The 10,645-nt window shown below is 38.6% G+C and overlaps 1 long non-coding RNA gene across 1 annotated transcript; it reads left to right on the plus strand.

Annotated features, from left to right (window-relative positions):
* The first annotated feature begins 354 nt into the window (after nucleotides 1-354).
* LOC127838462 (uncharacterized) lies at nucleotides 355-2,169 on the plus strand. The gene is made up of 3 exons (XR_008029821.1): nucleotides 355-517; nucleotides 646-775; nucleotides 1,845-2,169. It is a non-coding gene; the product is annotated as an uncharacterized LOC127838462 (long non-coding RNA).
* Nucleotides 2,170-10,645: the final 8,476 nt, after the last annotated feature.

The following is a 10,645-nucleotide window of genomic DNA, read 5'->3' on the forward strand; positions in this document are numbered from 1 at the left end:
ACTAAATGTATGGTGTCCAAATGATCTGCTGTTCAAGAATTCATGTAACTAGCTAGAGGGCTAAAAAATCGGGTTTGCATTCTTAGTCATGTAGTTGTATGTTTAGAACGAACATGACTTCAACATGAATTTAAACGCCGAATATGTCTTTTTACAGACATTTCTTTGTTTCTATTGTTCAAAGATCAGAATTGAGAACATTCTGTTAAAAACATAATAATAAGCCAAGATTCGTTTATTAATCAGCGTATGTACACTTTTTTTTAGAATAAACATTTGATATATCTGGGCCTGAACAACATGGACGGTTTATTAATAATACTGGTGTTACGACTGATAACCTATGACAGATAAGACTACACATGTCCGACAAACCTCAAAGCTCTAGTGGCTTCGCAATAAATTCGAACGATAGGAGTAATGTCTTCCATTTTAATGATTGTGCTTGTGCTTATTGCCGTTCATGTGCAAAAGGGGGGTGGTCAGACAAGGATTGAACCCCTTAGAACGGAAATGGGTGAGTGTATTTTACATAACAGATTGGCAAATATTGAGTACATATCAACGTGCCGGAGCATTGAGTGCGCCTTTAAATGAAATTCGAATATTGATTCCAAACAAAACGCTTACATGTTTGTATTTTAGATCATGGACGGCTGATTCACTACTGCTTGCTCGGAACTATGAAGTTGACCTTAAACAGTCGTTTATCCGACCTTAAGACTTGCTATCACTATGAATGTGTTGACAATGGATTATTTTCGTATCCAATAGGGTAAGAAATGAGACAACCCAAAACCGTCATACCCCTTTCTCTAAAACCCCTGGCTACCCTGGATTTCACTTTGTACATGAGCCTCGCTCTGTAAAAAGGGGGTTTAATGCATCCGTAAAGTGTCGTCTCGGATTTGCCTGATATTTTTCGTTTAAAGAAAGCTTCTTGGTAGCAAAAATCAATGATATATATATGTGTCTTGTTCTGAGAAAACTGGGCTTAATGCTTGTGCGTAAAGTGTCGTCCCAGATTAGCCTGTGCAGTCCGCTAATCAGGGACGACACTTTCCGCTTTTATAATATTTTTTGTTTGAAGGAAGTCCCTTCTTACCGAAAATCTTGTTTAAGCGGAAAGTGTCGTCCCTGATTAACCTGTGCGGACTTCACAGGCTAATCTGGGACGGCACTTTACGCACATGCATTATGCCCAGTTTTGTCAGAACAAGACAAATATAATCGCATTTTGTTATTTTGATGAAATGACGTTTCAACGTCAAATGACGTCACGAAATGTAAACAACATTTGGGATTTATCATTATGTTTTCGTAAATATTTATCTAATTTGCTCATTTAAAAGCATGTGATAAAAAAGGTCTGACATTCGTTGTCATGTCCTACCATATTTTTTTAACTCGTCCAGGAAATTCGTTAGTAAGCTCGCCAAAGGCTCGCTTACTAACAAAATTCTTGAACTCGTTTAATAAAATATGACAACTCGTGCCAGATCCTATATATTTATTTTTATTTATTTATTTATGCGTTCATATATGAAAATTAAACTTTTAAACAGGTATTATTTTATGTGTTTTCTGTTAATTGTGTGGTTCCAACGAACCTGATTCTGATTCTTTACATCTTTTGTTTATTTAAAAAAAGTAAAATGAGTATGCACTTGTATTTATTTTAAAAAAAACTATTAAATACTGTTACTTTAATAGAATTATCAACCGATTTATGTTTTATATTTCACGCAGAAAATAAACGATCAATTTAATACTCATTGATTTTGTACAGTCAAGTCAATGATTTAAATCAAAATTAAGTTTTACGTTTTCTCTAAATGTTGTAGACCGACCCTGCTTTACCATCAAGCTAACAAAGAAATGTTAGCGGAATGCGACCTAATATATGTTGCATGCAAACCAATTTGGGTGATGAAATCGAACGAGATGATATACTGTCCACACGTTCCCGAGGGAATAATTGCTGGCAAATGAACACAGTAGCTTCAAGATGTTGGTCACTTACAGCACTCCTACATAAAAAGGATTTCTTTTACAACGTTTTGCTCCTGAATGTACAGCCAAAGTTTTTCTGCTAATGTTTGTTATGTTTTTTAATATTCATCCAACATTTCTGTAACAATATATACTACCAGATATGTATTACATGTACATGTATTGTGTTTTGTTAACTGGCCTGCCTCGAGTTCTATATACACAAACGCGTGTATATATTTGCAAGTAAACATTTCGATGAGAAATCACCGATTATGGACACTGCTTTAATGGTCACCAAAAATGTCCTCTCTGAAACAGCAGATTTGACAGTCATGAAATGCCACACGTGTTTACACAGATTGATCGTAGGAAGGCCCGACAAATTACTTGTTTTAATTGAAAGCCATTTTGTTATTAGAGAGAAAGTATTATAATCACGTTATTACAATGACCTGGCAATAACTGAATACTGACCGCATGCTGGTTTCTGGCAGACCATTTAGGTGCTATTAAACACACGTATAAAGGTCAGGACATTCTTATCGGTCAGTTGTAGCAAGACGATAACTACACAGCGTAGAATCAACCGGGCGACCCTGAAAACGTGACTTAATAACTCATACTTGTGAATAGGACACCCCTATGAGGAAATTAAGTTGAACTCCATTGTGTACACACCGGTCTTACTGATCAGACATCAGACACTCCTTCTGAAACTCAACATAACAATAATGTTTACTCTAAAACAAATTATTCATTCATCCGCGGACTTCTTTGTGTCGTAGTCATAAATGCCTCCAAATGGAGGTGTGTGATGCGTCTAAGGATAGAGGTGACAATAACATAGTGACGTCACCATCTATGTATAGAATGGTTGTACTCGGCATACACATGCCACTTAGTCACGAACAGCTATGCTTGACTACACGAGTAGGTATTTGTTTAATGGGGAATACTTAGAACGGACAATTGGTATTCTTGATTAAATCCGTTCTTACAAAAAACGCATTTAGTTATTAAGTATCTGAACTAGGTTACTTGACTTAAATCAATACCTACTAAGTTGAACAGAAACGTATTATTTCAAAATTTAAAATTACGTAATATAGCATAACACATGCCACTCGACAGATATGTACTCATGAACAAATTGTCTAGCATACCGCTAACAATGTATAATACAAAATTCGATATATATCTTTTTAACGGCTGAAATTCACGAGTAAAAAATTAGAACATCAAAATGTTTATGTGAAAATTAAAATAAGAGCACCGCATAACGGGTGCCACTCTCAGCTATGGGTAATTTTGAATAAATTAAAGCTTGTCAAATTTTTTTAAAGGTCACAGTGACCTTGACCTTTGATCTAGCAATCCAAAAATGGGTGTGGCGTGTAAAACTCATCAAGGTGCATCTACATATGAAGTTTCAAAGTTGTAGGTGGAAGCAATTTGATTGTAGAGCCAATGTTCAAAACCTTAACAAAATGTTAAGGTTTGAGCACGACGCGGACGGCGGACGTCGGACGACACGACGAGCTGGCATTGACAATACCTCGAGTTTTCTCCGAAAACGCCGAACTAAAAACAAACAAGACACATATTACATGTTGAAGGTTCTATCGACATGAGTTCTTTTTTTCCATTACATTCCATTGTATATTCATTATATGCGATCAGTTTTACTTATATGCCAGTACTCATACTGTATAACAGGGAAATGCAGACATTCAACTATGGTTATCGTCAACCAACAACTTTTGAATAACGATGAGGAAAAATGTTTATACAATAAGTTACATATGTCATGCAGGCAGTTTTGACAAAAACACTACTACTGAAGATAATATTCAACACTATTACTCATTGCACGTCATGAACAGAATGTTGAATTCATTCACACAATCAACTTATAAATTTTTTCAACCTACACCGCTCTATTATTAGGAATGTATAAGCTCAAAATCGAATGGTTCGTGTCGATCAAAACGTACAAATTATTCCTTTTGATAGCGTCAATAAATAGTAAATATTATTAAACTTATTGTTAATAGAAATACATTTGCATTGTGGTTGCAATTTATTTCCAATATAAATCCTGTCTAATACATAATTTAAAAAATCTTTCAGTCAGTAGGAGAAGGCTTGTAATACGACGAAATGATTTTGTATGATTTAGATTCACCTGCGTGTCAGGAATACACCATCTGCATCACTACTTATATGCATTACTTGTATTTCTGTTCGATATATACCATAATGTTCTCATTTCACTCAAAGGTCCGAATATTTGCAACAGCATTATCCGATAAACAGAGTCACTCTCTCAGTAGCTGAATTTTCCCTTGTCAAAAGCATTTTTAAAACAAAGCAGGTTAGTAAAATTTTGATGTGATAACTATGTTTGAAATACAATAATTGGGGCGTATTGTTATTAAAACACTTCACACTGGCCAACACGCTGCACCCGCACAAACCGCCTAGAACATCGACCTGGAATCCTCCAAACGAGCAAGTAAACATCCAGATCGATTTCATACTGGTCCCGTAACGGTACAAGTCCAGCAACCACAAGGCAAATACAAAAACGTTTCCTGATGCAGACATCAACAGTGACCATGACTTAGTGCTCACCATCAAACTGAAGTAAACGAGCAAGCGCATAACAAAAAACCTCTCATGAGATTTGACTAAAACCGGTTTAAACCCCCAATGCTTTGCATTGACCGTTCCAAGGCGGTGACCCCAGCTTTATTATTATATGTGTTTATGGTGTTTTGTATTGTGCTGTTTGTGCTGTTTTGTACTGTTTTGGCGATCGGTCACTTGCCTTAAATAAAGGACCACTGGAGTTTCACTTCTTTATATTGGAGAAACAGAAAGATAGCAGATGGATTTTAAGCACAGATAGATGGCAAGCTTTAAGCCCTGAACACTAATAAAATGACATCGACACCATCACAAAGAAAATCAAGGATGTCCTGCTGTCATCGGCGCAAGAAGTCCTTGGGAGAGATAGAAAGAAAAACAAGCCATGGATGACGACTGAAACCATGAACCTACGTGACAAACGAAAAGAGCTGAAGCATTAGAAATACACCATCTTGGACTCTACAGAATAATAAGAGAAAGCGGTGAAAAAGAAGATGAAAGACGTCAAGGAGGAGTGAATTGAGGAGCAATTTATCAACATCGACAAAAAGGTGACCACAGGCAGTAGTAAGAAGGCCTACAGCACACTACAGACACCAACCAATACGATATGGCCCACGCCAGTGTTAAGGCAGACCCTGACGCTAATTTCCCGACTGAGGGTTCGGCATGTATAACTACCCGCTTCAACCGACTCCAGCCTCCCTTCGAACGATCCTAAACCAGGAGCGGGCGACAAAGTCCGTCCAAACTTAAAGAAGAGGTGGATGAGGCAGTGCGTAGTCCTTAGGCAGGAAAATCTCCGAGAGTGGACAACGTCCCTTCCGAGCTGATTAAGCACGGAGGAGAGGCAGCAACTGCAGAAATGACGGCAGCGTTTCAAAATACCTGGGCGAAGAACAAGTGAGTGGCCAAAAGAATAGACTTTTCTCGTGTTATCCCTCTACCGAAAAAGGGTAACCTCAAGCTGTGCGAAAATTACTGCATCGTCAGCTTCGAAAGTCATCCCAGAAAGGTTTTGATACGCATCATCTTCACTCAACTGAAAAATAGGGCCGTGGAACTGATAGCCGAAGAGCAGACTGGATTCAGACATGGGCGAAGTGGAACATATCTTCAACAGTAGAGTCATTATTTAGAAACACCTGCGACAGCAACGTGACCTCTTTCACAACTTTAGCGACTTTAAGAAAGTTTTTGACTGCGTGTGGCATGATGGCCTGTGGAATGTTATGAGAGGGTTCAAAATTGACGAAGGGCTGGTGCAAATAATCCAAGAACCAAACACTTTAAGAAAACGCCTGCAGCGCAGAACTTCTCAATGGACAGAAGGGGTACTTCTTCAGGAAACCAGTGGGCGTCCGTCATAGATGTCTGCTCTTCTCCGTCTTGTTTAACCTTTACCATGACAAGATAATGCAGTAGTCTCTCCAATACCACCATACCACTATATCCATCGGCTTAAGACCCATCTCAAAATAACGATTGGCTGATTACATCGATCTCATGGGTGGCACAAGCATTGAATTTCAATATCTGACCAACAGACTATGACAGAGCAGGTCAGCACGGAGAATTCGAAGATAGTGGTGAACATCACGACCAATACCACTGCAGACATCACCATGAACAGCGAGAAGTCTGAAGAAGTTATCTGCTTCAAGTTCTTGGGAAGATACCTATCCAAGGATGGTACCGGTACCGCTTAGGTCCGTGTTAGAATTGCCATCGCGAACGCAGTGATGGCCAGACTGCGCAGTTGTGGACAAGCAGCTCCATGAGCTTCCTCACCAAGACAGGCTCTACAAGTACCTCGAAGTCTCCATCCTAGCTTAAGGCTACGAGACCAGGACGCTTCTCGCGGAAACAGAACGCAGAATAAAATTACCTCCTACATGGAGCACAAGATCAACGAGTAGGCCTGAAACACGACTTCAACACTACTGGCGACCGTTAAACGACAAAGTGTGCATGGACACGTCACCAGACACGAGTCTCTGTGCAGGCCTGCGCTTCATGACACGCTAAAGTGAGGTCGCCCTCGAGGCCGTCAGAAAAAGAGACTGTTTTGACAACGTGAAAGAGTGGATATCACTACACATGAACGAATTACACTCAGCAGCCCACAACAGACGTGACTGGAGGAATATTTCTTCATTGTCGTCCCTCATTAAGTCCCTTATGGGCCAGACCGGTCATGGGAATTATGATGATGATGAAAATGATGCATGGCATTGCACCTTAAGGTACAAAGAATATACCACATTTACTATGATTTTCCATAAGGTTAAAAAAAATACCACCCAATACATCCTTGCCACAAGACCCCAGAAGTGTCGCGATCGAGAAAGACAGAAGACTATAAGAGATAGCCAAGCAATATGGTCCCTTACCTAAGCAACCAGAATTCCTGCCGTAGGAACAAAATGAAATGACGTGCATAATCGCCATATTGTCATCTGTCCATGTTTCAAGTTTCATGAAAAAATATGAAGAACTTTTTAAGTTATCGCAGGATCCAGAAAAGTGTGACTGACTGACTGTTAGACAGACTGACAGACAGAGCGCAAACCACAGGTCCCCTCCGGTTTCAACGGTAGGGGACAATAAATCAAATGTATATGTAGTGCGATGGTGCGGTGGTCTAGTGGTAACACACTGGTCTACCATTCCAGAGGTCCCCGGTTCAATTCCTGGCCGGGGCACTGGACATTTCAGAAATGCTCCAAGTGTTTCCCACCCAACTAGAGATGTACTGGTATGAAACCCAGGTATCGGTGCTATACACTGAGCACGTAAAAGAACCAAGGGATCTATTCGCAAAGAGCTAGGGTATCACACCCGGATTCCTTGTACCTCAATACTGTCTCTTCTGCTTGCTGTCTCTTCAGCAAAAACCAAAGGACCCCATTGGAAATAAGTGCTTGCACTTAATGGGTTATCCTTGACCGCAAGGTCAAAAGAAATACATACATACATACAAATGTACATGTAAAATGAAATTATTACATTTTACTGGTTAACACAAACAAGAGTACGTATTACGTGTTTTAATGACAGAGAAGAGGAAATAATTACTGAAATTATTTTGAGAATGTTTCCCAATCTGTGTTAGTCAGAAACGAAGGATGCCATTTGTGGCCACAATCACTCCACTGTTTTACTAGTTTTGCAGTACACTAATGACTCCATGTTTGGTTTTATTTATTGCAGTCTCTCAGATCTATGGACGAAGATAAAATGAGTAAATGTCTTTTCATCTTGCCACACTGATCCATTTCCTCTATTTCTATCGCGATCAATTACCGGATTCAATTAGGCAATGCAAGGTGATCAAGTAATGAACCAGTGATCCTGTAATCGGCTTCTGACAAACGGTTTGCTTTTCCATCAATGATCCATCAGACAAGATTCGACAGCTTTCTTAATTAACTGATATTGATGTCTAGTTACTTGCTGCATGCGGCTTAACAGACTGTGATTAAAGTACAAACAAAATAAGTATTATTTTCGCAAGCAAACAAAATACTTCAAGTATTTGTAAAAGCAAAGGAAGTACTAGTTGCAGAAGAAACAATACGCAAGCGACAAAATTGTCACAAAACCAGGTTTTCATTGTGAAAAAGAAGTCTGATAAAGGGAGACAACTCAATCTGAACTTTTGAACTGAACAAACAAAATTAATCCCCTTTGTATGTTTGTTTCAAATTAAATCTATTTTTAGTCGTGGCGACCTTGACAAATGATTTATAAATCTCACAATGAATGACATAGTTATGGCCCGGACAAGCTCATTTATGGCCATTTTTGACCTTTGAACTCAAAGTGTGACATTGACCTTGGAGATATAGACAGAATTCTTTTGCGCGACACACCGTCTAATGATGGTGAACAAATGTACCAAATGATTATAAATTCTCACAATGAACGACAAAGTTATGGCCCGGACAAGCTTGTTCCGCCCGCCCACCGACATTCGCCAATCTAATAACCAGTTTCTTCCTTCGGAAAACCTGATTAAAAATGTATGTTTCACAAGCTAAGTAACTACTATTTGTTCGAGCAAAGTAAATGCTAATTTGCACTGGCAAAGAAAATACTATTTGCGCTTGCAAAAGGCAATAGCCATAGATGACCTATTGCCATTTTCTTTTGCACCGTTGTCGAGATGTTGCGGCTATGATACGTCTTAAGAAGATTTTTCAACACACTTCTATCTTTTGTATGACTAAGTCCGGAGTTCTGCCATGCAGTATACTTAGTGCGCAAATGAGGGGCGCGTCGTTATAATTGTCTATATTGAATCTTGTTTCCATGCTTGTTAACACCATTAACATGGCAAATAATCATGAACATGATGAAAAGGTCTGAGCTGACAGTATTCTGACTTCTTCAGTATTGCTTCTGCAAAGCATATCCATTTTATTTAACCCAATTAATTTTTTGCAGACACAACAATGACCAATGTTTAAGGAAAAGAATATTTACTGTGGCTCTTGTGTTGAAATCTATTGACATGAATCAGCCAAGATTAAGAGTTAAGATCGTTTGCTCGGGATGCTATTTGCACACCTTTTTGTATGTTCAATTAAAGTTTGGTATTTCCCTTGGGAAATATCTTTATTCAGATGACTGCCAATTGCGGTTAAGTGGTAAATCCATTTCATCCATATGGCAGTCATACAAATAGTTTGTTTCTATTCGAGTCAGAGGAAAATCTTCATAAAATGATAGCGTTTTATATTGAAGTGTCTATTAATCAATAACTACACACCTCGTTTGAACGTTTACCTGTAAAGGGGCCTTTTCACAGATTTTGGCATGTTTTGAAGTTTGTCATGAAATGCTTTATATTAATAAATTAAACATTTGATCTAAAAAGCTCCAGTAAAAAATCAAAAATAACCTTGAAAAAAGGAAAAAAAAGTAGCCCGCATCAGGGCTCGAACCTGATTCCCGGAGTCCTGAAGTAAAAGCGAATTAGACCGCTCGGCCATCCTGCCAAGTATGAACGAGAGACGTATTTTCTACTTTATATATGCAATCTACTCAGTTTCACAAAATTAAATGACAACAACAGAACTCTCAAAAGTATTCAATCGTTTCACGTTGCAAAGCTTTATAATTTTAAGGTTTTTAAATCACCAAAAGATGCATATAATGGCTATATTAGACCTTGGTAAATGTTCAGTATCACTGTTTCCTTACAAACTAAAACGAAAATTTGCAAATCAGAAATAACTTTTTTCAATTTTGTCAATTTACCAAACCGTGAAAAGATTCCTTTAAGCCTTTCAATTGTAATTGCACTTAAGTGGTATTTGAATTTTTCTTTTTGAGAAAAGGTTGTATGTCCACAAGTATCACTGCCGCTGCCTTTGACTTGAAACCGTGAACAAGAGCTGTCAGAGGACAGCGCGCTCGACTATTAGAGTGCTTGACAGTATAACGTAAGCCATCCTAGGGAAATTTTTCATATTCATTAATTTATTAGACAATCTTTCAAAAATAAAAAAAGGAAAACAAAAAAAAAATTGGGGGGGGGGGTGTGTAGGGGGGTGAGAGGGGGGTATAATGAGGGGTGTGGTAATTTATCAGATGGTGTTTAAAAAAAATGGGGGGGGAGTTGGGGGTGGGGGGGGGGAGTGAGAGGGGGGGTTTGATGTGGGGTGTGGTAATTTATTATATGATGTTTAAAAAAAAAATGATGTGGGGTGTGGTAATTTATTAGATGATGTTTAAAAAAAAATCTTATTTTGGGGGGGGGTAGGGGGGGTGGGGGTGAGAGGGGGTCATGATGTGGGGTGTGGTAATTTATAAGATGATGTCTAAAAAAAATTGGGGGGGGAGGGGGTGAGGTTGGGGGGAGGGATTCTGGTAGGGGCGTGGGGTATTGTTTGGGTGGAATCCATTGTGGTATTCAGGTAAGTGTTGTTTTGTCAAAGTAATAATAAAATGTGATCATAAATAAAGAAGTTATGTCAATTTAAGCAAAATG

This window comes from Dreissena polymorpha, chromosome 7 (assembly GCF_020536995.1).
Source record: "Dreissena polymorpha isolate Duluth1 chromosome 7, UMN_Dpol_1.0, whole genome shotgun sequence".
Lineage (NCBI taxonomy): Eukaryota > Metazoa > Mollusca > Bivalvia > Myida > Dreissenidae > Dreissena > Dreissena polymorpha.